General features: G+C 42.8%; 1 pseudogene; it reads left to right on the forward strand.

Annotated features, from left to right (window-relative positions):
- Positions 1–389: 389 nt before the first annotated feature.
- Positions 390–25,178, forward strand: part of LOC149203764 (nucleobase-ascorbate transporter 12-like) — a 175,924-nt pseudogene continuing 151,135 nt past the window's right edge.

Genomic DNA, 25,178 nt, shown 5'->3' on the forward strand with positions numbered 1-25,178 from the left:
AATTATAGCTAATCCCGCGATCAAAGTCACAACACAAATATTGGCAAGAAAGATTATGCGCAAGTGTCACAGATGAAGTGCCAACACAAGTAGTAGCCTTAGCAACCTAGTGTGCGGAGGGCGTAAAGTTTAGCTAGGTGTGCTACCTTTGTGGAGAGTTCCTCATGAACTATAGAGAGGCATAGGATCACAACAAAACATTCCACTATGCCTGGTTGCTCCTGTCCATAATGCTGGTTGCTTGGGAGTTACCAAAGGATAGTCAGTTTCCTCTGGTCACACCCGACCTACCAGAGGCAATGAAGTTCACTTTGTTGTGGGCTACGAAGGACACTCAAAGGGTTAAGGACAGAAATTTATTTTGGATCTTGATGGAGATGAGCATCCATATGGCCATCAACCGCAAATCGAGGTTGTCGCCAACTGTGTATGAGAAGCTGCATGATTATGTGGAATTCAAGGCCGACTTCCACCGGGTCTCGATACATGTGTGCAAGGACCCTGAGCAGAAATTGTATGAACTGCCATACCTAGCCATAGACAACGCAATTACAGCAGTCCTCGACCGCTGGCTGGCAGATTGGTGCACTACCTCGGACTTGATAGTTGGGTCTAGCAAGACCGCAGCACAGTGGAAAAAGCAGGAGGCCAAGCTAAAGATGGAGCAGCTAGCCGCAAAAAGAAAAAATGAGGTTGAGGACAAGGCCAAGGTAGAGCATGCCACTGTGAAGCAGATGGGAGGATAGGCAGAAGAAGAGGAGCGCAGCTTTGACAAGAGTAAGAAGTCGGCTTCTCTAGAGACAAAGGAGGAGGAACAATAGTCAAACCACGGAGGAGCGAACCTAGAGACCACTCTATTCCACGTTAAGCGCAACAATGATCCACAGAAGGTAGGGTCACGAAAGAATTCTAAGTCCAACAAGACTTCTCTCTATCTGATCACCTTCACAGAAGGTGATTTAAATGATATGGGTGATATGGTTAGAGATACCACTGCAACAGTTCGAGATACAACAGAAACAGGCCTTGGGGGCCATTTAAATGGGTCTGCATGAGCTATAAATCCAGGTGTCGCAGGTCCATTTTAGCATGGGATGAGGCAACGTGACATCAAATAGTTTTGGCACACGACACATTGGAAGTAGCAGGGATGGTGCATACCCTCGATCCCCCAGCAATACTACTACTGGAGGGAGCGCTAACCACAGAGTCTAAAGCTAACAGGCCCACTGTTAGCACCCTCAAAGAAATTAGGCTCAATTTGGTCGTGCTTCCCAGTGAGGCACTTCACAATTTGTAGGATGGCGTGATCGCAGAACTTCCGGCCCGTGAAAAGTGTGCGTTACAGGTAATCAGTGAGCATAAATTCAACAACGCTCAGATGACAGTACAAAGAGATTCTGTTGTCAACCTCGTCAAATTCATCACAGACAAAAATGAGCACACGGCCAAGGTGGTGGTTGAGGCATGTAGGTTTGTCCCAGAGCTGGCCATTCCAGATTATGAGCCCGTAGATGTGCAGATTCGGAAGCTCATTACTCAAGTGTGTGACAACAAAATATAGTTGGCAAAGGTTCAATTTGACCTGAACCTCAAGATCACAGAACTACAGTTGAAGATCCACACTTCAACCCTGCCAGAAGTTAGAGAGGAGTGCGAGATAGCTGTGAAGGATGTTGTGGCAACAGTAAAAAACACCGTAACGGAGTGTACCATGCTCTTCAAGCAGGTGCTCGAGGTGGTTACCAATTTGTAGGAAGATCCCACCGTGCAAAGGTTGGAAATGGAGGCCCAGGAGCTACAGCAGTGATATGATGAAGTCAAAGGGATGGGGTGCACCGTTGTTCTTACACAGAGGCTAGCCAAATCGCAGGAGGCAAAGGTACTAAAGGAGCAAGTGGATGTAGCGCAGCGCAAAGAGACCATCCTCAAGGCAAGAATAGGGCCTTAGCTTAATGAAGCCTTTGTGCTCACTGCCACCATCGAAGGAAAGTTGGCTGTTCTACAAGCAACTTAGCAGAAAATATAGTCAAATAGTATAGGGCTAGCGATGGAGCAACTAGTTGAGGAGATGACACAAGTGGCAACAGAGTGCACTGCCCAAGTTGCAGTAGTCCAAGTGGAGATGGGAGTTCTTCGTGATAAGATCTCTGCATTGGCCGAGTGATTTGAGGGCAAGTCACCATGTTTGTGTTGGGGGCCTGTTGGGAACGGGTCCCCTTGGGTCAATTTTTGGGTTAAAAACCCAAGTTTTGGAGTAGAAAGCCTGAATTTTGTATAAAGAAATGCAAAGTCTTCGCATTTTGTGGTCGCGGAGCACGAAGATATCAAGAGTCATAAAGGGTTTTCGCCCTTAGTCTAGATAGGTTGTGTCAGCTTGATGAGATCCGCCCTTAGTCCGCAGACTGTGGGACTGTTTAAAAATGAGGTCTTAACAGGATTCTAAGTCAGTTTTTAGTTTTTCTTCAGTTAAGTGGAGTCATTGATGAGTTTGTAGAGGGCTAAGAGAAAGAGTCTTAGCGTAGGAGGAATGCTCTATCGCTGAGTGCACAGAGGCCTAGGGTAGAAGTCCATAGTTGAGTGCGCGGACCACTGCAACTCTTTGCGCAGGGTAGTCAGAGTCTATACTGAACATCTAGATCATCAATAAAGAGGAGTATTATGAAATTGTTGTGTATTTTTCTTCTGTCAATTGCTTGTGATTATGTTATGTTAAGCACTAGGTTTATGTTTTATTGCTAAATTGATGCGAGAATCTATATGTTTTCCTCTATTATATGAATGCAAGTAGAGATATATCTTTACACAAAGATAATATAAATTGCATGATAGAATTAACGACCACTTAAGATAATTCAGAGAACTATACAGCAAAGTAGTTACAGAGGCGTGTAAGTACTGAGATCGTTTGTTAGGGTTATGTGAAGGATGATCGCATACCTTCACACAGGTTCTAAAAGACTAATAGATAAGTACATTGAAAAGCCCTAAAGGCTTATCGATCTGTGTGAAGGTAGAGTTAAGGTATAAAATTGACATCACAACCATCTCAGGGTGCGGAAACTTGGTCCCTGCATCCCCCCATATTGGTTTGGTTGAGACTTCAGTTCGCACTGTGCAAATTGATGTAAAAAAGGCTAGTAGTGTAGGGATTTTCTTGGTTGACTAACAGTGAACTTGGATTAGGGCCCATCAAGATAACATTGATATCCTTAAAAAACAAATCTAGAAAATTGAGGACGAATCACGCGTCGTAAAAAAATATGCTCCATGACCTTAAGGCACCTACATAGGTCCACTTTAGAAACTATAGAAGATTAATGTAGAAGAAAAAAACTCATTGGAATTCTCTCCTGAATATAAGGCTGACTAAACCAACAACTAAAATCACTGTGCACTTCATTAAACAAGCAAGTACTCTAACGGCTTCTTGGTAGTCGGCCCCTACTGAGTACACATAGTTTAGAATAGTAGCCATCCAATCTATCCCAAATTTGGGTCCTATTAACAATGTTGGACCTGCCAACATTCATGGTATCTCCTTGATATAAAGTCCAAACTAGAGCTTACACTTTTTGGACTAGGAGTCCCAACAGTTGAGTGTTAATGATATGCCTTGGCTGTAAATACACATAGAGTGGTGCATGGTGTCTTTGGTGAGAACATCTATGTGAACCTATGGAAGGTCAAGTGAGATGCATGAAGGTTCCAACACATGAAGGGAAAAGGAAGTGAGCCCCTTAGAATCTTGTAATAGTACGCAGTTTGAAAGGAACACACGAGCATAATGACATCACAAGATAATATGTGGAATAGTCTACAAGTTAACAATGATGAATTAATACAAAAATCCACATTCAACAAGATTCATAAAAATGAAAACAAAATACTTCATAAGAATAAGTGACAGTTAAATAGCATAAGAATAGTCCTACTATATTCACAACATACGCATGAAAGCATGTCGACTATGAGCTTTTATTAAAAGTGAAAGTTCCAATCTGTTAGGCCCCTATACTACTAGTGTAACCCCTTATTGTTATTAGTACAACCCCCTTATTATATTGATGTACCCATGTAGTGCCCATATTGTTACTATTGTGCCCCATAGAAGCCCACTATTGTTATTATTGTGCCCTTACATTATTATTGTTATGTCGGCTCTGATTATATTATGACCCCTTAGACTCCTATATATAGAAAGGAGGTCTTTTCATTTGTATCATCAAAGAATCATTAGTTTGTTTAAGGTAAAGGAGGTTGCCCCCTCGAAGAGGCTGAATTCTAAGGCTTTGATCTATCTTTTCTATCTTTTTGTGAGCTGGTTTCATAACATTTGCAATTAGAGCTGTGGATTCTAGGGTTTTGCTGCTCTAAACAGGTCATCGTGGGATTTTCGCTATAACTATGTCACTACGAAGTTTCAGAAGCTCAGAAAAAAACCATTTGAGATGAAATCAATCTGAACCTTGGCTCCGAATTCTAGATCCTATCTCACTATATTTTCAGAGATATAGTCTGAGGAAGTTGGTCTTTTTGCAGACTCCTGAATTATATTCCAAACAAGTGACTTGGGGAAAATCGTCATAACTTTCTCTCTGAGCATCGGATTGAAATTTTGTAAGAAGTTACAGAAATCGGACGTACTTTAGTTTCTTCTATATATTTTTTAGAGCCAAAAGTCAAAACAGTGACACGTGGCACATCGTACAAGTTCTCTCTACTGAACTAGTCTATAATCAAGTCATTGTGGGATATTTGGCATATCTCTTCCTTGGAGAATCCAATTTGGATCAGAATAGTGGCATTAGAAAGAGGACATAGAGGGCTACTTTAGGTCATAGTTTTAGAACTTAAAGATCCAAAAGTACAGAGTTACAGTTGTTTCAAGATCAAGCTCCTAAAATCAAGAAAAAGCAAGATGAGGAAGTTTGATGGCAAGGATCTGGTAAATTGGATACTTCAGATGGAGGAATATTTTGATCTACATGGTGTACCATTGTTACAAAAGGTATGTATTGCATCTTCATATTTAGAACTGGATCATTTTTTATGGTATAAAGGGCTTTGTTCTCGTAAACAACTTGTTACATGGTCAATTTTCATGGAGGAAATGATAGCACATTATGAGGATACAAAGAGCAACACCTTCTCTAGAGAAACACCACAACAATTGGAAAGAGTAAAAGGGCTTTGTTACATAGTGGAAAGTAAAATTATGGCAACAAGGAATTCTACCCGTCACAACTATAAATATGGAAGTGTTGTTTCTCCTAGCCTTCCACAACCTACAAGGGTTACACCACAACAATTGGAAGAAAAAAGAGAAAAACGGTTGTGTTACAATTGTGATAGCAAGTGCACTAAAGGTCATAAGTGTGCTGAGAGGAAATTATTTTACATAGAGTATGAAGAGGAGGAATAAAAGGATCAATAAACATCAAAAGAGGAGGATATACGCCAGGACCCAACCCCAGAGAAAGAATAAATGAATCAAACCATATCTTGTAAAGCATTGGCAAGAATTACCACTCCTCAAACTCTCAAGATAGAAGGACATATCCAGAAGAAAAAGGTGCAAGAAGTGAAATATCACATCGAGAAAGAAGAAATGAATCCAACCATATCTTGTAATTCATTGGTCGAAATTACCACTCCTCAAACTATCAAGATATAAGAGCATATCAAGAAGAAAAATGTTCAAGAAGTGAAAGATCACATCAAGCATCAAGAAATGAATCCAACCATATCTTGTGAAGGGTTAGAAGAAATTACCACTCCTAAAACTCTAAAGATAGAACAACATATCAAGAAGAAAAAGGTTCAAGCAGTGAAAGATCACATCGAGCATCAACAACAAGTTCTCCAACTTTTAAAGGATAATGCCACTTTGGTGCAAAATCGAATGAAACAACAAGTAGATCAACATCGTAGTGAAGAATGTTTTGATGTAGGTGATTGGGTATTTTTACTGCTACATCTCAAGCAAGCTATTTAAGAGAAGGAAATGTTGGCAATACTATATGCACTTAAGAAATGGCGACCTTACCGAATGGGAAGACACTTCAAGGTAAAAATGGATCATGATAGTCTTAAATACTTTTTAGAACAACTATTATCTTTAGAAGAACAAAAACAATGGGCCACAAATATGTTGGGTTATGATTTTGACATCATCTATAGAAAAGGGAAGCAAAATTTTGTTGCAGATGCACTCTCAAGAAAGGATGAGGATGTGGAAGCATTTTTTTGTGCTATTTCTATTATCCAACCAGATTGGATAATTGAAGCAAGGGATGATTGGAAGAAGGACAAAGAAGTATGGCCACTCATTCAAAAGTTGCAGAAGATCCCTATTCAAACAATATTGCCAAAACTTGAAGAGGAAGGAAAAATCATATTGGAACCTGGAGAAGTCACACAAACAAGAACCCGACAGCTACGAAATCGATCAATTTCAGAGTATCTCATCAAGTGGAAGAACTTACCTACTAAAGATTCCACATGGGAGGACAAGAATTTTATACAGAAGCATCAAGAACTACTCAAGCATTGAGGACAACACTTTTTGAAGGAGAGGGGCATGTTAGGCCGCTATACTACTAGTGTAAACCCTTATTGTTATTAGTACAACCCCATTATTATATTGATGTACCCATGTAGTGCCCATATTGTTACTATTGTGCCCTTAGAAGCCCGGCATTGTTATTATTGTGCCCTTACATTATTATTGTTATGTCAGCTCAGATTATATTATGACCGCTTAGACTCCTATATAGAGAAAGGAGGTCTTTTCATTTGTATAATCAAAGAATCATTCATTTGTGTAATGTAAAGGAGGTTGCCCCCTCGAAGAGGCTGAATTCTAAGGCATTGATCTATCTTTTCTATGTTTTTGTGAGCTGGTTTCATAACACAATCATACATACACCATTGATGAATCACAAGCCCCAATAGTGGAACATGAAGTCAACAACACCTACTCCTCCAAAGAAGTATACTTCCTCTATTATATCGCGAAGTCAAGTCTCTCACAAAACTCCCAAGATCTTTCTAGGCCTATGCCTAGCCAAAAGGTTGGCTCCCACCAGCCGCTTACATGAGTTATGAGGATTTATTTATAATAAGAGGGGGTGACTCTTCAACTCCCCTTTGTGATTTCTGGACTACCCTCATGACTCTTCAATTTATTTAAAAAATAAATCATTATATTACATCATGACTCTTCACTTTCCAATATTGACACTTGAATTGCACTAACAAATTAATTACAAATAATATTAAAATTTACACTCATACCCATATAAGACAAAATAGGGTAGAAACAACTTGACAACCTAATAGGAAAAAAAACTATGATGCTTGAGTTTGGGGAAACTCTAGCTCAACAACTTCCACTTTATGTTTTTCAGACACATATCAGTGCCAATCTTGGTATTGTGAAATGACATCTCCAAGATGTGTGATGGTGTCTGGCTAGAAGCGGACTCTAGCCTCCATGGCATCTAGGTACAATGACATGGAACTAGTTTCAACTTCCTTCTGAAGCATAATCAACATTGTTCGCACTTGAAGAGGGCCACAAATGTAGTTGTGCATGATATGTCTATTCACCTCCAAGTCCTCCTTGGTGTTAATCTGTTTCAGCTACTCCAAGTATTTGTCTATCTCCTTTCTAACCTGGTTCTTGGGTTTGGCTTCAGTGAGTGAACCAACCAATGGGAACTTTTGCATATTCACCAAGAAAACCAGACTATTATATATCCATGCATACGAGGTCTAAATGTTACCAATGAATGAGGCAAGTTGCTTCTTGTTTTGAATCAACATCCGCACTCTCGTTTCCTCCAACTCTCCCCATGGCTTTATTTTCTTACCCATGTCAAGTGGTGCCCCTTTGTATCACATTACCCATTCATGCATGGAAAAGGTTGCATCTTTCATATTTCTGATAGTTCAACAAAGTATTTACACTGTTGTTGTAATATTTGCATGCTGATAACTACCTTGTGCACAATAAAAAGCACCTCATAGAGATTCTACATGGTCTCTCCAAGTGTCGATGCTTCATTAAGTATCGCTACTTTCATTTCCTCCAAGTGGACCTATGCGAAAGTTGCATTCTGACCTGCTACATAGATTTGTTCAACCTCTTACTTGATAGCCTGCAAGTTCTTTTCCAATTTCTTATTCTCAAGCATTAGACACTGAGTGTTTGACTTTGCTCCACCTATGAAGGTCAAGTTCGCTTAAGCAATAGCCTCGATATCTCTCCTCGTGTTGACCACAATTACCTTTTCTCTCATAAAAGTAGGATATGCTAGATCATCCATAAAATTCTTTACATGTCCATAACCTGATCATCATCAAGAGGAACACATTCCCTTTCATAGCTTGGAGTTGACTCTGCTGCTGGAAGTGGTGGAGACTGAATAGTGACCTATTGCGTACTACACATCAAGTTGACATATTTATTATGTGGATTTGGTTCCAACTTCGTGTCATCAATCTCTGTCAATTATTCAATCTACCGAGAAAGCTCTTGATCCTACATCTGTCCACCCTCCTCCTCTTATGGTTTCCAGGTCTATTCTTGCTCATCAACTTTTTTGTGTGTTGTTTCTTCTCCGATTACACATTTCTTTTCTTCTTCTTATTGCTTCTCCCTTTCTTCCTAAAATCTCCTCCACTGCTCTTCTCTCCTCATTTTTCTCTCTTCATCCTCTATTTCCTCATTGCCTCAATTTCTAAATCCACTTTCATAATTGTTACACAGTAATTTGTCACCATTGGTCACCGTCCCTGTTACCCCTGTTTCCGTACATTGGAGGACGCATTCCGGGACCTGTGAGCAGTGACATAACCTAAAAACACTTGCATTATGTTCCCCTGAGTATGTACTTCATGTTCCCTGAAGACACCTTCTGCAAAATATCCCTGAAAAGTGCCCTTTTCCCATTAGCGCGGGTCCACAATGTCTTACCCGCGCCAATCACTGAGATCCTCAAAAGGGGGTGCGACCATTGGCGCTCTGTCTTAGAGCAACACTCGCGCCAACCAAGTTTGGTAATGATTTTTGACAAACGTGCACCCGTATGTCTTTTCCCTTCAGACCACGAAGTCTTTTGAGGATAAAATCCATCTGATAGAGGTCGAGAGTCATCATCTATCCTTGACATCTATCCACTGCGGCTTTTCGGAGATAATGCCAATCCACAATGGGTGTCCTGGTGCATTGTATCTTCCTCCCTTCTCCATCTATAAGAGTCTGTCCTCATGCATTTGACAAGGGAGTTTTTTGAGTAATGCTAGTTGTGATTATGCTTGTCTTGAGTGATAGTAAGAGTCTTGAAGCATAGGGAGGTTATGCTGCCGGAAGTCTGAGAGAGAGAAAGTCCATTGCAAGACATACATAGCTGCTCGCCCAGCCAGAGGAGAGGTTCAACGTCAGAACCTTGGTTGTATCTTTCTCTATTTATTATTCATTAATGAACGACTACTATTATGGTTCCGATCTTATTGTTCATCATGATAATGTTTGATCTATTTCCTTTCTGACTGAAATATAGTTGTATTTTAGTGGATTTTATGCTTGTTTTCGTTTCGTTCTTTGCATGTGTAGGTATCCATATGCGGGGATCGCAAGGATTGTGACCTGCCGGAGCAAGGGAACGGGAGTATCAACTCTTCTTCAACATTAGCGTTGGACTCCAGGTTGGTTCTTGTAATCCACTTTCAGTATGCAACTAGGAACTTGCATAGTAGCGTGATTTGATTGTTGCTAGACCCATTTTGGGCTAGTGGGATCGCCTCTGTCCGCAGAGGGGATTTACCTCTCCAAAAATTTGGCGACTCCACTGGGGAGGAGCTATTTTTTGTTTGATTCATAAACCTTGGACGGAGTCTGAAGCACGGCCAGGCAGCCTTTGAAACGCTATTGCTTTGCATTAGCGAAGTAGATCAACGCCACTTCAGTCAATCTCTGGTTTGGTTTATGAACTGAACGGCTTGGAGTTTGTCTTGCATGTTAGTTTTCTCTTGCCTGCTTGCATAAATGAGCTTTCTGGGTCAGCTTTAAAGCTGTTTCTTGCTGTTAGATCTGTCTGAGTACTGTTGACCAGACCCTGGGCTGTTTTATTTATTTTTTGGGCCAGCAAACTGTACTGGCACGTTTTTCTATCTGACAGTCGCGCCAGTTGGCGCATGTTGCACAACAGCAACTCGCGCCAATTCCTGAATAGCGCAAGTTGCAGGCTGACAGTCGCGCCAGCCCTGTGAATTTTTCCAGTGTGTTTGTTGGAAGCTCTTTAAACTCAGATTTTTTGTCTTTGTATATCTTTTGCAGCTTCTGGAAGTGTGTTGGACCTCTGTTTGACTGGTTGTTACCTTTATCCTTCAGTTGTTTGCTTATTTCTATCGATTTTGTATCCCAGCCCTAGAGCATCTAGTGGCTTCGCATATTGAGCCTTCTGTGGGAGGTTTTGGTTTTTGATTGTCCAATCAACTTTTTGGTTGTTTTCCGCACCTGTCTAGTGGTTGTTAAAGCTGGTTATCCTGTGCTTCGAGCAATTCACCTCTAGCTTGTTTGGATTTTTCTTGACTTCATTTGAACTTAGATCACATGTTTCATTGAAGGTCTGTGCGCTTTTCCTTGTTTTGACAGTTCATCTCGGTGTTTCAGATTTGGTTCTCTTTGCATTGAGTGAATTTTGTTTGTTTATGCTTGTTAATATCTCTTGAGATTTGTTTAAATGCATTATGCCATTTTAAAAGAAGAAAAAAGAAAAGATCTTTTTGCATTATATTAGTTAGCATTTATTGTTATTTGTTGCTTTTAAAAAGAAAAGAAAAGAAAAAGTTTCATTTCTTGTTATTAGCTGCATTAGGATCTTTGTTGTTTGTTTATTGTTCATTTTGTTTGTTTGAAAATCTCAACTCTCCTGTAGTTAGAATTCATTGAACGAAATGATATAATTTTGGCATATAGTTTGCATTTAGGAAGTTTTGAGAGATCACATACGGTAGGACCAAAAAACTGAAACTTAATTGAAGATCAACTGTAAAATAAACCAAATGAATCTAACAACGCATTGGAACCTAACGCACATATTCTAGAGGTCTAGGCTAGAGATGTGTTCCGGTGTCGTTAAACCTAGTCACTATTGTTTCACACTACGGTTGGGTGATTCCTCCTCTTGTTACTCGATAGTGGCCTAGCACGGACTGAGCTCCCACGTACCGTCGCGTATATAAGGGAGACCCCACTAGGTTATCATCCTTTATCCACAGGAAGCCGAGTCTGCCACCTTACAAGCCGTAATGCACTGAACACAACATTCGGGAAGATTGACTGCAGTACGGGAAGTCCTTGGTTTTCATCTGATTGCCAAGGTGTATAAGCAGTTTTACGGATTGTTTGGTAAACCTTGTGCCTAAAGTCTCCAGAGTAGTCACTTTTGATCCTTTTTGGACTCCTTAAAAGAAAAGGTGCCAGTGAGCGTCTTGTCACTTCGTGCTCATTAAACATTCGAAGGAGACTAGAGTCATCTTTTGTCCTTTTCTCGACTCTTAAAACATGAAAAGGTCAAGTTGTGTCTTTGCATCCTAAAATTTATTCGGCCACGATAACATTTACCTGGTTAGATTTTGTTTGCGTTAGTTTGAGTAGGGGTTTTTGTCTCGGTAGATTCCTTAGGTTTTGTGAAGTTTCATCCTGGCGGAATTACCAATTTCGTCTTCTTCCGAGATACCGGTTGTGAGTCTTCCTGTGGTTCCAAGTATACAACCACTTAGTTCTCGTGCCCCAGGCGACGAGACTTACCAGTTTCATTGGAACCCTACTTGGGAACCTTCTGAGGACAGTGTCCCTTTTTGGGACTATACTTCTCCTCGTGTTTTAGTCCTGCCTTCTTCCTCTGATATGGAGGACTTGTCCCCTACAATGACTGACGAGTCCGTTGCGACGAGCGATGAAATTCCCACTGCAATGGAACCTACACCTATCAGTAGCACTCCCACTACTGTGAACCTACCACCAGGCTATAAAGCATTAAGGGATACTATGCCCTCTGGAACTCCTTTCATGGGTTCTATTTGGTCACCACTCACTTTTCCTACCACGGAGCCTTTTACTCCACAAAGTCGCAGTACATCTGTTACCTCAATCACAACCGCTCCAACGGTATGTGCAGCCTCTTCGACTCCTATTTTTAGTCATCCTTCGGCTTCCTTATTCGGAGTCTTTGATCCTACGTCAAATGTCCCAACAAGGGGCTATACGATCCATATTTTCCGTCTCAACCGTTTGTTGAGATATCAGTTCCGTTGTCAATTGATTGGGGCTCCACCTCTTTTCATGGTGGTCAAGTATCATCTGCGCAATCTCCAAGACAACCTCCTCAAGACCAACAAGGGCAATCCTTCCATGGAAACCCTTTTGCCTCTGGTGGTCCGTTTTTCTCTTCTTATGTTCAACCTTCTGGTAACTCAGGTCAGTCTTCTGTTCAACAAGCCCAACCTGGTATCCAGCAAGGTTATCCTACTGGACAAATTGGTCAATCATCTGTTAACCCAAACCAACCCAATGTCCAGTATGGTCCAATATCTGGACAAGCTGTTCAACCACATGGTCAGCCTACCGTCCAGTATAGTCAACCTTCTGGGCAAGTCGGTCAGCCTCAAATCCAATTAGGCCAACCAACTGCCCAGCCCACTCAGCCATCTGGTCCGGTAGGACAACCTTCAGTTGTGCCACAACAACAACTCCCCTCCCAGCAGGTACAACCTTCTGGGCAGGGAGGTCAACCCCAATATCAACAAGGTTATCCTTTCGGCCAGATAGCCCAACCTACAGGACATCCTTCTGGCACTGCTCAACCTGGGTTTTTGCCTCAAGCTGGACCCCAGACCCCATCTGGTCTTCAAATGCAAGCTGTGGTTCAATCCCAACCACTTTATCAACCTCCACCTACTCCTCAAACTCAGTTTGGAGTCCAGCCACCCTATGGTTACCAGCAACCTCAAGGGCAACCTTTGTTTGCCCCGTATCAAAATTATCAACAACTGCAGACGAATCCTTATTATCCGCAACCATATGGTGCTCCTGCAGGACCGATTGGTAATCCATGGAACGCTGGGGGGAAAAACCCAAATCCCTACGGACAAAACCTTATAGGGCCAAATCCGTCCGGACCAAGCCCTTGGGGGCAACCACCAGTTGGTTGGAACCCTGGTGCTCCAACCCAACAGCAGCCCCAGATGTCCTTTAATCCTCAATTACCTTTCTTAGCGACTTTAGAATTACTGGATGTGTCTAAATTGACCAATGATCCTATTCTACATAATCCATATTGGCCTCCGGTTCCAACGAAAATTCCCGGTGACTGTCCAAAATTCGATGGTAAACCTAATGAGGATCCACAAGCTCATGTCATGACCTATCACCTATGGTGTTCATCCAATTCATGGCTTGATGATTCAATTCGGCTTCGCCTTTTTCAAAGGACTCTCACCGGCTCTGCCGCTAAGTGGTATATTGAGCTCAATCGCGGATCCTTTCAGGATTTTAACTCCTTGGCTATGGCATTCCTCACTCATTTCCAGTTGCCTGTTCGATATGAAACGGGTACACACCTCCTCACATCCTTAAGACAAACGACGGCTACGCATATCTTTGATCATATCCATGAATGGAGACGGCGTAGACGTATGATCAAATTTTGGATTCCCGACCAGCTTCTTACCGATTGGTTTACGACTTCGTTCGTTCCTCCAATAGCTCAGGACATTGCCATGGGGGCGTGTGTCACTGAAGAGCAAGCTATCGCGCGAGCTCAGTACCTTGACTTGGTTTATTCTCAGTCAGGTACATTGTATGATTATCTGCCTGATGCCCCTAGACCAGGAACATCCAAAGCCCCGCCAACACCAACTGTTGACGGTATTATTGGTACTGTTAGTTCATCCTCAAAGAAAAATTCCGCGAACCCTGGGAAGCAAAAACCACCCGTTTCGAATGAACCCACTTCTCAGGTAATACCCACTTCGAATGTTACTTCTGAGGTCAATGCCGTCCAATCCACCACGACAGACAAAGCCTCGAAAGCAAAGAAGAAAGGGAAAGCGAAGAATAAGCCAGATCAACCCAAGCAGGAAGCCCCTAAACCTCTGCCCGAGGACAGTGCCAAGTGCAAACCCAAGTATCCTTGTCTTATCTGTGATGAGGATCACTATACCAAGGACTGCCAGAGGCAGTCCGAAGTTAGCCGTTTGTTGAAAGGCGCTCCCGGGACTCCTGCGGTGCTTAAAGAACCCTTTCCCTCACAACAAACTCAAAAAACTCAAATGGTGGCTGACCCGTCTCAATCTCCCTCTTCCTTCGATTCTCAAGTGTTTATGGTTGGAATGATACCTGTCAATATCAGTACTCGAACAAAATATTATCCGCCATCTGCCGGGAAGGAGCCTGAGATACCCTCTAGTGCTCCTCCGTTCAGTTCGGGTCCGCTCGACATTGAGAGACCTACTACTGAGACGCCTCTTCGACCCCCTCCAAAAGGAGTACTCCGGAAATCTTCTTACAACCCAAATGCTCGTGCTACACAGCACTACAATATCGTTGAGGACTTAGCGCAGACTCCGTCGGCTATGTCCGTTTTAGAAGTTCTCCAGAGCTGCCCTTCTCAGAGGAAGTCCTTGCTATCCGCTATTGGTGGCATAGACCCGACCGACTCGGATTTAAATACTTTTGACTTAGAACGCCATACGCAGAGACTTCCTTCCCAAATTGCATTCCTTATACAGGTCATTATTGATTCCAAAACGATTCATCGTACAGTCATCGATGAAGGTGCTTCAACTTGCATCATGTCTGTCGCCTGTTGGAAAGCTATTGGATCTCCTACGCTGAGTCAGTCTCCCACAACCTTGGAAGATTTTGATGGAAGAGCCTCTCGTCCTTATGGTATACTCCAACGTTTTCCCATCACTTTGGAAGGGAAGACGGTCGAAATGGAAGTTGAAGTCGTTGATGCTACTCTTACCTACAACCTCCTTCTCGGACATAGCTGGATCTACGTGATGAAAGCTGTTGCTTCATCTCTGTTTCGTATCATCTGTTTCCCTCATCAGGGGAAGATTGTCACTGTAGACCAGCTATCTTTCTTCGCTTCCTCTTCTGAAGGCAACATCCCTTTTGTGGAGCATACCTCGAAGTTATCTGAGAGTCTGGGAGCCGGACTTTTCAAAGACCCCGCCCTTATGGGTGTTTTTCCGCTCCCACCTCCTGACGTCGCTTCTGTTAATATGATCACTACTTGTTTTGATCCGTGGATCATTCCTCCCACCGACCAAGTAGATTCTTGGGGCGACAGGATGCTGTTGAGTCCTGCCGAACTCAACTATGTCGAAGTTATTGCTGCATCGGCTCCTTCTTCCGAACTTGCTCTTTCGAGCATGATTCTCCACTCCTTCGATCCATCCTCAGGGCTTGTAGATGAGACTTCTTCGGATCCTTTGCAAGAAACATTCTCTTCCGATGAAGCCATTATTGAGACTATGTCTCTCGAGGAACTTCCTTGGCATGATTCTCACCATCGTTCCTCGTTTCTCCCTGCCCCTCAAGATATTCTCACTTGCCTTTAGCGGTTTGCTCCTTGTCTCCCATCGCAAACACCTATTCAGATTTATCAGGTGTCTTCCGAAGGGAATATGTCAAACATTACGCAAACCCAGCCTATCGACATCTCTGTGAAACCAGGGATTGTCGAGCACCTTCATATTGGAGTCACTTGTACTCCGGAGGAGATTCAACTCTATTCTAATCTTTTTCGCGAATTTCGTGACGTTTTTGCATGGTCCTATGAAGAAATGCCTGACATTGATCCTAGCATAGTGGTGCATGAGATAATCACGTACCCAAGTGCTAAGCCTGTTCGTCAACGTTTACGCCCTGTACACCCCCGAAAGGCTGCAGCTATTAAGGCCGAGGTAGAAAAGCTTCTTAAAGCCGGTTTTATTTATCCTATTCCGCTCACAGATTGGGTTTCAAATATCGTACCTGTGACTAAAAAATAGGGTACAATCCGTGTTTGTGTTGATTATCATGATATAAATCGAGCCTGTCCTAAAGATAATTTTCCCACACCATTCATTGATCAAATTATTGACGAGTGTGCCGGAAGTGAAATGTATTCTTTTATGGACGGTTTCTCTGGCTATAACCAGATTAATATTGCTCCCGCTGATCAATACAAAACTGCCTTTATCTGTCCTTGGGGCACTTTTGCGTATAAGAAGCTCCCTTTCGGTCTTAAAAATGCCGGTGCTACCTTCCAGCGTGCAATGTCTTATGCGTTCCATGACATTCGACACATTGTACAGCCATACCTGGATGATCTCCCTGCCCATTCAGCCAAACGTCAGGACCACCCAAAACACCTTCGCGAAATCTTTCTTCGCTGTCGATACTACCGAATCAGGCTTAATCCTCACAAATGTGTCTTCTGCGTTGAATCTGGCCGACTTCTCGGGTTTGTCGTTTCCCAAGAGGGCATCCGTTTGGATCCCCTTAAAGTCGAGGCTATTGTGAATCTTCCTCCCCCTGCTTCTTTACAGCAATTGCAAAGCTTGCAGGGTAAAGCCAATTTTTTACGTTGTTTCGTTCCAAACTATGCCGAGGTGGCCAAAGGTTTTACACGATTACTAAAGCGCGATGTCCCTTTTCATTGGGATACCATAGCTTAGGAATCTTTTGAGCGTCTCAAGGGCCTCCTTGTTTCTGCTCCATTGCTCCGTCCTCCGAATTATTATCGCGACTACACTCTGTATTTGGCCGCCGCCAACACCACCATCGGCATGGTTCTTGTCCAAACTGACGATGATGACACTGATCATGTTATCTATTATCTCAACCGCAACCTTTTAGATACGGAAACTCGATATGCTTATGTCGAGAAGTTGGCATTGGCCGTTGTTTGTGATGTCCAACGCTTTCGTCATTATATTCTGCTGCATACTACTACTGTGATTTCTGACTGCAACCCCATGACGTATATATTGTCACGCCAGTTGCTGGGGGGCAAGTACTCAAAGTGGATTGTTATCCTCCAAGAGTTTGACTTGGAATTTACCACTGCCAAGTCCAAGAAATCCCTTGTATTTGCTGAGTTAATTTGCTCTTTGCCATCTTCTTCCCCGACCTCTCACGTAGAGGATCAAATTCCGGATGAGACCTTATTCCTCATTAGCACCCTCGATCCATGGTACGGAGATATCATTATATATTTGCAAACGTCCTCCTTTCGCCCGGGCATGTCCAAAGACGCTCGGCGAAGGATTCGCCATCAATCTCAACCATACCGTATCACAGCGGCACAATTTTTATTTAATCATGTTATTTCGCGATTCGGTGTCCCTCAAGCCATCGTCACTGATCACGGGAAGCATTTCCGTAATCATATGATGTCGGAATTAACAACCCAGCTAGGCTTGCAGCACGATAGTTCAACCCTGTACTACCCTCAGTCCAATGGCCAAGTTGAAGCTATCAATAAGGTTTTGGTTACAATGCTTCAACGTACCGTTGGCATGCATAAGTCTAACTGGCATTTGATGTTGTTCCCTGCCTTGTGGGCCTACCGAACCTCTGTGAAGGATGCCACTGGTTTCACTCCATTTCAGCTAGTTTATGGACTAGAGGCTACCCTTCCGATTGAATGTGAAATCCCTTCATTAAAATTAGCTGTCGAGCTACTTCCCAACACCACTCCGTTAGAAGAACGCCTTCTTTACTTGGAACGGCTAGATGAGACTCGTCGCCTGGCCTCTTTGGCCATCGAAACACAAAAGAAGCGAGTCAAGACTCACTTCGATCAGACCGTACGTCCACGTTCTTTTGTTGAGGGAGACTTAGTCCTGCTCTATAATCAGGCAAAAGATAAGCTAGGAGCAGGAAAGCTCGAGTCTATGTGGCTAGGCCCTTATATTGTAAAGAAATTTTTGCAGAAAGAGGCCTATGAGCTAATTGATTATGAAGGGAACCCTCTTGGGAAGCCCCGAAATGGGCTATATTTGAAAAAGTACTATGCGTGATGCTGGTACATTTTATTTTGTACATACATGTACTCTAGCTAGTGTGTTGTGTGTGTGGGTGTCAGTTTTAAAGGCGTAACTGCCACTTATTGTGTTTCTCGCTTCTTGTGCAGATGTCGGATACACCTTATGTTGGTTTCGCTGATGGTGCCTGCCGCAGTACTCGCAACTTGTCCTCTGCAGCGTGGGTGATCTACGATACTCATGGCGAGCTGATAGATTTTCAGCGTGTGTGTTTGGGTCGTACTACTAACAATGTCGCCGAATACTCTGCTGTAATCGAGCTACTTGCTGAAGCAATTAATCTCGGCATTCGTGCATTGGTAGTGAACCTGGACTCTCAACTTGTCGTCCACCAGCTCAACGGGCAATATTCCGTCAGAGACCATCGCATTCTAAGGTTGTATTGACGTGTGAGATTGTTAGAAAGGAACTTTGATTTTATCACATATCAACATATTCCACGACAATTAAACACATTATCTGATGCATTGGCCAATCATGTATTAGATAGACATTTGCGTAATTTGTAACCAAAACATTATACAAGCAAGCACATGAAAACACAATAATAAACCATAGGCATATGTATATATATACGTGTGTGTCATAATGTTTGCACCACGCGCATTACATAATCCAAAAAATAATACATGTCTGAATCTCATACGGCCGCTGACAACATGTCTCTCAAAAATGTGTAAAAATGAAACCTAGGCGTCTAATCACGATGATGCTCATCATAGCATGTCATCGCTCGCACCAAACGTCTCAACAGACGATGGACGCGAGTAGATACTCCCACCGTGTGCCTCTGGTACGCTCTGGGCACGTCTGCCAATCTGGCATAATCTGGAATCCCTCGAGTAAGTGCCTCAAGGTTCTGTACTAGATCGTCACCCGCATCACCCTTTACCTGAGGGTCGGCTGCAGGTTGTGCCCTCCGTGCATTGTGAGGCATGTCAGCCGGTCGCTCTGCACCAACATCTGCATACGTATATATAGCTGTTGTCAGAGACAGGCATGTATTACAAAAAAACTTAAATACATAAAAACATCAAAAATACAAAGAGTTCTTACCTAGCTCCTCGTCCCAGTCTTCTCCCGCAGGCAATGGGAGATCTGGATCTCCAGTAAAATCAGTGCCCGCATAGGGCCAGTCCTCTATGACGATCATCTAGTGACGGAGCCAAATGAAGAACTCGGGCCTCCAGGCCATCTGCTGGCCCCCTCCTCCTCTGGGCATGAGTTCTACCCATCGAGTCAACCTCGGCTCCCGTGGCACTGGATCTGCCACTATACCTCCCTGTATCCGGAATATCGGCAGGCACTCCAGGAAGAAAGATAACACGATAGATCCGTATCCAAACTGTTTGTTGCCATCGCGCTTACACTTGGTAAGCTGCCTCTTGATATTTGTCGTCACTGCCGTGGCCCAATCAAACAGTGTAGGTTGGAGACACTCAGTTGCCAGCAGCAAATGATTCTTGCTGGCCTCGTGGGGCGCCTGTACCCCAGCCGTCCATGTGATAGTGAACAATATCACTCGTAGCACCAGGTCGGGAACCGTGATAATATCTACTTTGGCACTGTTTGATCCAAACTGTGCCCCAGGACAAACTCGTTCCATCACCTCCCCCATCTTCTCCCCGGAAGGTCTACTACCAGTCAAGATGGGTCGTACACCTCTCCGCGATAGTCCAGTGATAAAGTAGACATCGGAAACATCTAACTCCAATGTCTGGTCTTTCAGGCGAAATACCTGATCCTCCGTATCCCAAGCATCCACGATAAATCGCAGCAACTCAGGTTGTGCACGTAAATATGAGGTGAGGAAGAATTTCTTCAAGCCACAGTCTCTCAAAGCATCCATTCATGCATCATCCTCCATTTCCATGGCATCTATGGCATCATGCTCTCTTTCTCTCCATTCTATAGCCATTCTGACGAATCCCTGCAACCATAAAGTCGAATTTTTCATCATTAGATCATTGGTGAAATCAAAATTGAGGAAAATTTGCAAAAACAACGGCTAAATTTATGGCAAATTTAGGTCGCGCGGTTGGTGCGATTGTTTCTAAAACAGTCGCGCCAAGGTCGCGCCCCCTTTGGGCAAAAAATCCCATTGGCGCGATCCCGAGCGGGAAACTCGCGCCAATGGCGCAACCCTATGAATTTGCAAATCCTATGGCAGGGGACTAATCTATGGATGAAAAACTAAAAAAATGGAATGAAAATGAAGCTAAGGATGAGGCCTCTTACCTGCTTCAGACGGCGGCTCGAATGCTCTCCTGGATTGATCGCAATCAGCAGTTGAAATCTGCACCCAAAACCCTCCAATGGTAAACTCATAAGGTAAAAAGTGAAAAGTAAATTTATTTTTTACCATTTCACTATTATAGCATTTTTTGACCTAAAAATACATTAAAAATGATATTTTTTGAGTATTTTTGGAATATATTTATGTTGAAGTGGGTTTTACGCTGTTTTTTGTATGATGACAGGGGTCGGTGCAAGTCAAGCAACGAAACGAGCTCCTTTTCGACTTTTTCAAGCTCTTTTAAACATGAGAAAAGGTTACTTTAAGGTCCGCTTTCAGCTCTTTTCTGACCGTTTAAAGAGGAAAAGATTGCCGAGTTACTCCTCTTGACTCGTAAAATGTTAATAAGGGGCGATCGTTTTAAGTTCTTTTTGTCGACCGTTAAAACATAAAAAGATTACCGGGTTTTTGTCGTTTCAAACTCGTTAATGGTTACGAAACGACGTGGTTTTGATCGCTTTTTTACTTTTTCAGGTCGAAATCACTATTTATGAAAAGTACTCCTCGATCGTAATGGTCGGGCGGTTCTTTCGAGCATTGTTTTATACTTTTTCGGGCTCGAGAGACACAACTTTACGAAAAAGGACACCCTTGGAGTTTCCTTTTTTGCTGTCTTTTCAAACTCTCTAAACATGAAAAGACGCCGAGTTCTTCCTTTGTCAGACTCGTTAAAACCTGATGACATCGGATTTTGTCGAAATGACGCACCATAAGCATATGCTATCCCCATCAAGCTTGCTAAAAATAATTGGGGTACTCGCCAGAAATGGCGGGGAAAAAAGGAACCTTAATTACCGTCGTGTCGGCAGTATGTCGCTCTTGAACATGACACTTCTCTGCTTTCGTGTCTGGGTGGGGATATCTCATCTCATATTTTTCACTTGCCTCCGTGGACTTGGGTAATCCTGTTTGACCTCTCATCTACTCATTGCCTCGTCATCATGACCTCTGATACATTGATGTCAAATACTGCCAATTCCACTGTCGTGCCGCCGATATGTTCAAGAGAAGTTGACCTCTGCAAAGAAACAACCTCCCTCTGATAGCTCGCACAATCTTGATTCACAACATTATCTCTCTGTCTCGTGACGATGATGTGGGAAACATTATGGCCCACCTTCAATCAAGGTCACTTCCTGTCGACTTCAGCTCATTATCCAGGAAGCTGATCTAGAGACTCCCTTTCGGTGCCTTGGAGCCTGCATGCCTCAATGGCAGGTTCTTCGTGTTCAACGTGAGGTTTTCATCATTGGCCTCCGATCGAATGATTCTACGGGTGTTCGACGTCAGATCACTAATTCACACGCCGTAGATTGTACCTGTAGTACCTTGAGGGCCATTGTCATTATTGGTGGTACCTCTCGCGTCTGTTAACAGTTTTCAATATTGACTGGTAATCAGACGATGTTCATGCATGTTTGACTTCAGCTCATATATTCGCATGCTTGAACTTGTACTTTTGTTCGGGTCGAGATGGAGCGCAAGACCCTGGATTGTGTCTGTTGTAATCCAGGCGTGATTCTTGATACATGACTCATTCACTGGATGGCTGCGACCATACCTGAGTCGATTCATTGATCCTAATCAGATGGCTGCATCCATACTATGGATCTAGATTATTATGTACTCTCTTATGGATGGCTGCGACCATACCACATACATCATGTACTTGAGCTATCAGTTGTATCTCTCAATGCAGATTCTCGGCGGCAGCTACATGTGTTCTTGTAAAGCATTTCACCCCTCTCTCTCTCTCGGGCCTCATGCTTTAGGGGGCATCTGTTACACAGTAATTTGTCACCATTGGTCACCGTCCCTGTTACCCCTGTTTCCGTACATTGGAGGACACATTCCGGGACCTGTGAGCAGTGACATAACCTAAAAACACTTGCATTATGTTCCCCTGAGTATGTACTTCATGTTCCTTGAAGACACCTTCTACAAAATATCCCTGAAAAGTGCCCTTTTCCCATTAGCGCGGGTCCACAATGTCTTACCCGCGCCAATCACTGAGATCCTCAAAAGGGGGTGCGACCATTGGCGCTCTGTCTTAGAACAACACTCGCGCCAACCAAGTTTGGTAATGATTTTTGACAAACACGCACCCATATGTTTTTTCCCTTTAGATCACGAAGTCTTTTGAGGATAAAATCCATCTGATAGAGGTCGAGAGTCATCATCTATCCTTGACATCTATCCACTGCGGCTTTTCAGAGATAATGCCAATCCACAATGGGTGTCCTGGTGCATTGTATCTTCCTCCCTTCTCCATCTATAAGAGTATGTCCTCATGCATTTGACAAGGGAGTTTTTTGAGTAATGCTAGTTGTGATTATGCTTGTCTTGAGTGATAGTAAGAGTCTTGAAGCATAGGGAGGTTATGCTGCCGGAAGTCTGAGAGAGAGAAGGTCCATTGCAAGACATACATAGCTGCTCGCCCAGCCAGAGGAGAGGCTCAACGTCAGAACCTTGGTTGTATCTTTCTCTGTTTATTATTCATTAATGAACGACTGCTATTATGGTTCCGATCTTATTGTTCGTCATGATAATGTTTGATCTATTTCCTTTCTGACTGAAATATAGTTGTATTTTAGTGGATTTTATGCTTGTTCTCGTTTCGTTCTTTGCATGTGCCGGTATCCATATGCGGGGATCGCAAGGATTGTGACCTGCCGGAGCAAGGGAACGGGAGTATCAACTCTTCTTCGACATTAGCGTTGGACTCCAGGTTGGTTCTCGTAATCCACTTTCAGTATGCAACTAGGAACTTGCATAGTAGCATGATTTGATTGTTGCTAGACCCATTTTGGGCTAGTGGGATCGCCTCTGTCCGCAGAGGGGATTTACCTCTCCAACAATAATAGTTGGATCCACTTTCATCTTGCGATTAATTTCTCCCCCTCAATTGTGAGAAACATTTCTCTTTCCTTTATCCTACCTAGGGTTTCTCCCTTTTGATGGCACTGCTTCTAGATTTATTGTGTTCTGTGGAGTTACCTATGAAGTTGCTACAAAAATGACCAACTCACGAGTCTTGGAGGCATTATAGAAATTCTTCCATGAATCCTCCTCCTACTAGTCAAATGTCCGACTGAGCCATTGAAAGTGAATTCTTGCACAATGGTTCTTGAAAATAATATGGGGACCTACAGATTAAAATGTCGAGTACCGAATGTAAACTTCTCTATCACCTTTGAGTCAGTATCCATGACTTTTAGGTTCATTATTACTTACAATCCAATTTTCATAGGGAGAGTTGGCCACAATGATTTCTTCTTTCTATGAAAATCAACTGACAACCCTGTGGCGAGATGATATGACACTTCTTGAATTACGAGTTTGTTAGTGGCATGCATTGGAAAAACATGTGGCGAATTCTCTCCACCAAACACTCTAAGGAAGGTGCCATCACTGAGGAAAACCAATATGCAATCTCTAATATTGCCTCCATTTTCGTACGTGACATGCAAGGTAGATCCTCCTTAAATATCATCTTGTATAATGGACTCAGGAAATGGTTAGTTAGCTTCTCCATAACACCTCCATGGCTACAATCTGAGAGCAGCTTACAGTGGATGTGCACAGCAGGATCTCAAGGTGAACTAGCCCACATCAAACCAGGGAATGCATTATGTGCACATATTACATCCAGTAAATATGTAGACATAAAGAATATTATGTTCCCACCCTTGGGAGGATTCATGGAATTACCTACTCGGATCCTTAATTTTTAAGCCAACAAATTTGACCAGTTGAGTGACTCCCATTTTTCAAAAACTAGTTCAGAAGGACTTCCCACCCTTTTGGAAAGGACTCTATACTTTGCCAGCATTGGATTCTACAAGATAAGATGATCAAAAACCGATAAGCCCTCCTGAGATACCTTTTCTTATACGTGTTGGTGGGTGTTTGTAGAGAAATTTATGGCTCCTTCACCCAACTCTTAGAAACATCCCTCCTGACCACATAGTTGTTGGTGGCATAGAAGAGTGAATCCATGCATGTTTTTGGCTCAGGAAAATGTTACATACATGGGTAATACCATACCAGAAAAGTAGCAAGCTGCAATCTGTTGGAAGTAATCAAATTCATGGTCTTCACATTAATGTGTGAGATAACCTAGCCGATGACACTTGCACATAGGAAGGTTGGACATCGACATGCAACCCTGTGTAGCCCTAATATGTGGACATTAATATATACCTACCAGTCTTATAGATATTTTTCTAAGTCCTTTGTTGAAATATATTCATTTATTTTCTGCCATGTAAGATCTGAGTCCTTTTCTACATACAGTTGAGTTTTTGAATATATTGAAAAGTTTACAAGAATTTTCTCAATTGCTTCCTCGGTATTGCTTTCAGTGGTATATTTTAAAGTAGTTCTCTTGGGTACCATGGTAACAGTGATTTCTGGAGAGAAGTGATCAAAACATGTGGTTCCTATGGGATAGAAAAGACACTCATGGAAAGAAAACATTAGCCTTTTGCAAATCTATCGTCACAACAAGATTAGGAAGCAAACCGGTGCACTAGTGAGAAAAAATGTGCAATTTTTTTGGGCAAGTGAGGGAGACTGGCTATGAGAACTGTGCTTTGCACACTCCCCATAGAAAAGGTGTAGCTTGGGGCTTGAGACTTCATAATGTGCAGTCCATCCTGGGAAGTGACCGGGAGAGACTACGAATTATGAAACCTTGTTGGACAAGGAGAAAACTGAGCCCTAAAGCTGCACAATGCATAGTTGGGCTAGTCTTTACTATGCATTG

This window comes from Pinus tabuliformis, chromosome 2_1 (genome assembly GCF_031772625.1).
Source record: "Pinus tabuliformis cultivar Carrire ecotype Pingquan chromosome 2_1, CPIR1, whole genome shotgun sequence".
In the NCBI taxonomy this organism is placed as follows: domain Eukaryota; kingdom Viridiplantae; phylum Streptophyta; class Pinopsida; order Pinales; family Pinaceae; genus Pinus; species Pinus tabuliformis.